Raw genomic sequence first — 5,603 nt, 5'->3', positions numbered from 1 at the left:
AAATTTTTGTCTTACATTTGTCTACATACGGATGTATCTATTCACATTTTATTGTTAGATACATCCGTATCTAAATAAATTTAAGACAAGAATTTTGGGACGGAGGGAGTACATTGCAAGACTACGTGGACAATAGAAAATCGTGGGTTCCAGAGCGCCATCTCCGCACATTCCTCTCTAAGAGTAGCATACTTCTAAGGCTCCTACATCGAGCGGTGACTGGAGGAGGAGGAACCCGAGGCAGCCCTTCACCCGAGTGGCGGGACCAGTAGCATGACACGGGGCAGGGTGGGACACCAAGGGGGTGGGGCACGCTTGCAGGGGAAGCCGACTGCGAGGCGACACCAATGAGCAAACGAGGATAACCGCCTATCTCAGCTCTAGTGGTGCCAACCACAGGCAGGCCGATGCAGGGTTTGGCAGATGTAGATGGTGTTGCCGCAGGATGCGCTGGAGGTGGGGAGACAATGACAATAACAGGGAAATTTTTGGCATGGAGATCATGGATGACACAACGGTGCGCTGGCTAGTCTACATCAGCATCACGAGTGCAAAGTGGACAAGCAGGAGCGTAAAGTTCCATTGATGCCAAAAAGATCATGGATATATTGTCCAATGTTATTTTCCACATCTTCCCTAGCTATAAAGGCTAGGTGGGTCTTTCTAAATGGTGCTCTAAACTTCTTAGGTATACGAGTCTCCAACAGCTCCACTTTTCACAGTAATTTCCTTGTATTGGGAGGGAGCGATAGTGGGATTAGGAAAAACGAAGCTCCCACAACTCCCCAATAAATTATTGGTGATCACCAATAAAATAGTCTCTCTGGAGGCGAAGCGGAGGTCCCATCCTATACACCTCTGACCCACTCCCAGACGAAAGTCCAAAATCTGTCTTGGATTAAGTGGTGGCGACGCTCTGCGCGTCGTGTCCTCCATGAAGGCGCCGCCTTGGGAGGCATGGGTGTTCGGGGGAGAGTTATTGTCAGTGGTGGGCTCTGCGTGGCAGCTCCAGCAGCTGCGACGGTATGGAGGTTGGCTAGAGGAGCGGCGTTGGATCTGCAGCTTCGACGGCGACGAGTATTGGTGGCGTGGTGCAGCTGAATCTCGACGACAAATGTGTCTCGATGGACGAGCGCAGGGCGGTGGCGCTGTTTGGCGCCGCGGCGGCGTCGACGACAGGCCTGACAAGGTCGTTACATCTGTGCCTGCTTTGAAGATGGATTGGTGAAAGACGGCAGCGACGACCCATGAGAGTGCGTCAGACGGGTTTGTGCCCCAGACCCGATATGTGGCCTGGTTGGGGCCTCCGACTTTAGATGTTAGGCATTTGTGCGAGGTCTGTTTGGTATTAGGCTCGGACTATCGGCACCCCTTCATCAAGTGGATAGGAGTAGCGACAGATGTTGCTAAGATGATGGCTTCAGACTACCTGATGTAGTACTCATTTTGTAAGTCTTTGTAAATAATTAATAAAATGGTTACATGCGTCGCCCAGATGTAAAGGCCACGAGTAATCCTCCTTTTCTAAAAAAAAATAGTCCATCTCCCTCCTATATGGAGGGAGAGTTGGCTCTCTCGCAATCTCCTCCCCAATAAAGCCGCGTCAGCATGTCACTAATAGACTGCCATCGCGGCCCCGCTCCACCGCCCTATCATGCTGTGCCACCAGCAGCAGCATCCCTGTATGTCAGATTGATAGTGAGTCCGGTATATCAGGTTGATTATTGCCGATGGAGTTATTAGGGATTTGATGGAGTGTCCATGTACACTAAGTGAAAATAGTGTTATTGGGAGAGTATTTTTTCAATAGAGGCAAATGATTGGCCTCATTCATTAATTAAGAGGAAAAAGAGTTTGAACATTATTACATGACGCCACGTTACAACATGTGACTACTCTTGCGGCATGATTTGACCCAATTCTTTTGCCCCCATTGGGAGAGGTCTTTTGGTAAGCTACTAAAGATGCTTTTATATTTGGTAATGCTAAAAATCCGACAATAGGTTTTTAAGAATCACAAATCAATGTTTTTTTGGCAAATTTTGTTGGCATGAGGAGGGCAGCTAAATTCATGGCCGTACGTATTTATGTAGGATGCCGATGCTGCTTCCCCCTACATTCCCTCCGCTGCTTTGCGTTAACCATCACATGCAGGCTCGTTTGTCTGGCTTTTCAGCACCTTCCAACAAGCAATATTTGGTAAGGAGCCAAAAACAATTTTCACTTATCACTGTGTTGCGAATATCAATGCAATTGGAGAGATTAGGACTCCCACCTGATGGAGGGCTCTCGCGACGGCGATGGTGTCCCGACCCCCGCCCGCGTTGCTGTCTCCCCCCGCTGCCCCCGCCGGCCCTCTCACCTCCCCAGCCTCCGCGCCCCCCTTCCCAATGCCGGCGCTGGCTACGTCTGCCGCCCCGCCGCCTCCCTCGCCCACCCCCGAGCCTGCTCCCCTCGTTAGGTGGGCTGACCTCGCTGATGAGGCGCCGTTACCTTCCCCCGCGGGGCCTCCCTCCCCTTCTCCCGTTGCTCCCTGTCACACCGCCCAGCCCTACCGGGCCGGTGGCTCAGCCCCCCAGGCACGGGGTTCTGTTGCCGGCTCGTGGCAGGTGCGGTCGCCGACGCTGCCTTCGAGCTCGACTCGGGCCGCAGGGAAGCAAGGCGGGAACTTGAGGTGTGGGGATGCCTGCCGCCAGCGCGTCCGCTCATGGGGCGTGGCAGGCCACTCCGACCGCGGCTCGGCCCGCTCGTCGTGGCGCCGCCCGCTGGCGGCTCGGCCGGTGACTGCTCCGGCGTCGCCGCCGACGCGCCCACCCCTGGCCCTCCTGGCTCCGGTGGTCCGCTCCTTCCCTTTTCACCCATTTATTGCCTCCTTCGAGTCCCCTTCGCTTCACGTCCGGGTTTCCATTCCCCTGTGCCGCCCCGCGCTGCCCCTCGCCGGCGGCGCCGCCTGCCGATAGTGGGGAAACTCTACGGCTCGCTTCTCCCCGCCGCCCGCTGGGCCTCGCTTCGACCGCCTGAGGCATTCTGGGCCGCGGTCCAACCCAGCAGCCGCTCGCGCTGTCTGGGCTCGGCCTGCGTTGGCTGGGCCGCCCCGGTGCCCTAGGCCTGTGCCAACGGCTGGCTTGATTTGGCTCCCTCGTGGATGCCCTGTCGCCCCGTCTCCCCCCCTGCCGCCACGCCCGTCTCTCTCCCCCATCCGCTCGACCCACCCCTTCCATCCTCCTCCCCGCCGTCCCCTGCTGTGCGCTCGCCCCCGCCCCCTCCTTCCGCTACGGCCTACCATGCGCGGGTGGAACGACGGCGAGCCACGGCAGAAGCGGCGCTTGGAGGATCACCACGAGCCCTCCCGTCCTTCTCCTAACGCGCTGTGCCGCGAGGAGGAGCTTCGCCGCGAGCTGCGGGAACTCAGTGACGGCCGTCGGGATGACCGGCGGTCTCCGGCCCGTCGGGACACCCAGGGCAGATCCCGCTCCCCCCGTCCGACGGTTTCAGGCGATTGGCGCCCCCGCCGCCGCTCGCGTCCCCTGTCCCTCGGTGCGGCCAAAGCCCGTCCTGCCTCGCTCGGTGCTCCCCTCGTCGGCCCGCACCCATGCTCAGCCATCCGCCCTTGCTCCGCGAAAGTATGTCCCACCCCATGTCGACGCGCCTTCGGTGCAGGCTTCCGCGGCCACCCCGGGCGCCGGCCCGTCCCGCGGCTGCCAAGGTCCAGCCAAGAAGAAGAAGCGACGCGGTCAGGAGCGGGGCGCCCCAGGTCCACTTCCCCCGGTGGCCCCGGGTCTGGTCTCCAACCATCCTCGCCCCCCGTGATTCAGTTGCGGGGTAGCGGGTCACTCGCAAGTCAGCTGCATCAACCCCCAGTGCTGCTACATATGCAAGGACCCTGGCCATCCTGCTCTGCTGTGTCCTGATCTCCCTGTGACGTCGGAGCTCATGATGTACGACCACAAGATCGAGGGGCTGGGCTTCTTCCACCTCGAGGTCCCCGATCTCCCCCCGCCCACCCCCTCCCTTTAGGCGGTCGTCACTGTGGTCGACGGGGTGGCATCTCCAGAGATGATTGAGGCTGAGATCAACCACCTCTACCGTCGCCAGTGGGACTAGGTGGTGACCCCTACTACCGGTCACATCTTCACCGTGGTCTTCCCCGACTCCGTCAGCTATGGCTACGCCACTCAGAGTAGCCGGATCACCCTCGCCCTCAACCAGCTCGTCGTCGACATCACCTAACCGGTTCTCGATGCCCCGGCGGTGGCTGTTCTGGATACCGCCTGGATCCTTGTGGGTGGTCTCCCCGACATCGCCCGGTCCGAGCTCGTCATCCCCCAGATGTCCAGGATTCTGGGCAAGGTGGTGGTGGTTGACGAGCTCTCCGTCCTCAAGGAGGAGGAGGTCCGGGTCAAGGTCAAGTGCTTAGACTCCTCCAAGCTCCATGTCACCGTCCGTGTGTTCTTCAATGATTAGGGCTTCGACCTCCGCATTGGCCCCGAGCCTCCCAACCACGTCGGTCGTCCGCGCTCCACCGACGCTGGCCCGCCCAGCGGCAACCCGGGGACCGGTGGGGACTACCACGGTCGCCACCGCCCCCGCTTCCCACCGGTCGGAGGACGAGGGGGGATCAGACGACTCGCACTCCCGTTCGCAGTCTCGTTCTCCTTCGCCTCCGGCCACTGATGGGCATGGGCGCCAGGTCACGCCGGGCCTCCTCCTCGAGGCCCCCCTCGGTCTGGTGGCCGAGTCCCCGGCGGTAGCGACACCTCCAGCATGGGCTTGGTCGTCTGCCCCGCCTCCTCACCCTGCTCCCCTATTTCCACCGCTCCTGTCGGGCCGGTCCTGGACACGGTGCGGCCCCCACTGTGCCGTTGGTCTCGGACCCGCCCTCGCCGATCGCCAGGGGTGAGGTGGATGCCCCGGCTCCCTCCCCTGGCGCTGCTCTCGACGTCGCCCCTTCGGACACTCCCTGCGGCCCTTCTCCGGCTGGGCGCCCGGGTGCCATCGCTCACCCCCCCGTGGTTGTCCTGCCTCCTCTGTCCGCGCCCCCCATCTCCCCTGGCCCTGCTTGTGGCCCGGGCTGCTCTCGTCGATGACTCTGCTCCGCAACCGCCGTCTCCGACACCGATGCCATCGCCGACTTCCTCCCCGACCCCGGTTCTCCAGCCCCTCCCCGATGCGGTCTTCGGCCTGGACGGGGAGTCCCGGGTGACCATCCCCCTGGCTGCCCTGCCACCTCCTCCATGTGTCGTGGCCTTCTCTCGGCATGCCCGTTCCGCCTCCTCTTCGGCGACTACCTCTTGCCGGAGCGCGCGGCTAGACGCGGCGCGCCCGGAGGGTAGCCCGGCGCTGCCCATCCGCGAACAGGCGGAGCTCCGTGCTGCTGAGCGAAACCTGGAGCCAGGTATCCCTTCAGTCCCCCCCCCCTCGGCAGCTACTTGTTCCTTCTCTGCTCTTGAGTCGGTTCCTCTTGGACACCTTGTGAGGATCGCGACTGATTCCGCGATCATGTTCAGGGGAGAGGTTGGCCCCTCCTTAGTCCAGACCGAGGCCATTAGGGCTCGCGAGATCCTTGACGGTAGGCTTGCTGCGGCTAGAGCAGCCCTGCTCTC

This window comes from Triticum dicoccoides, chromosome 7B (genome assembly GCF_002162155.2).
Source record: "Triticum dicoccoides isolate Atlit2015 ecotype Zavitan chromosome 7B, WEW_v2.0, whole genome shotgun sequence".
Lineage (NCBI taxonomy): Eukaryota > Viridiplantae > Streptophyta > Magnoliopsida > Poales > Poaceae > Triticum > Triticum dicoccoides.
This window is presented reverse-complemented; position numbering follows the sequence as displayed.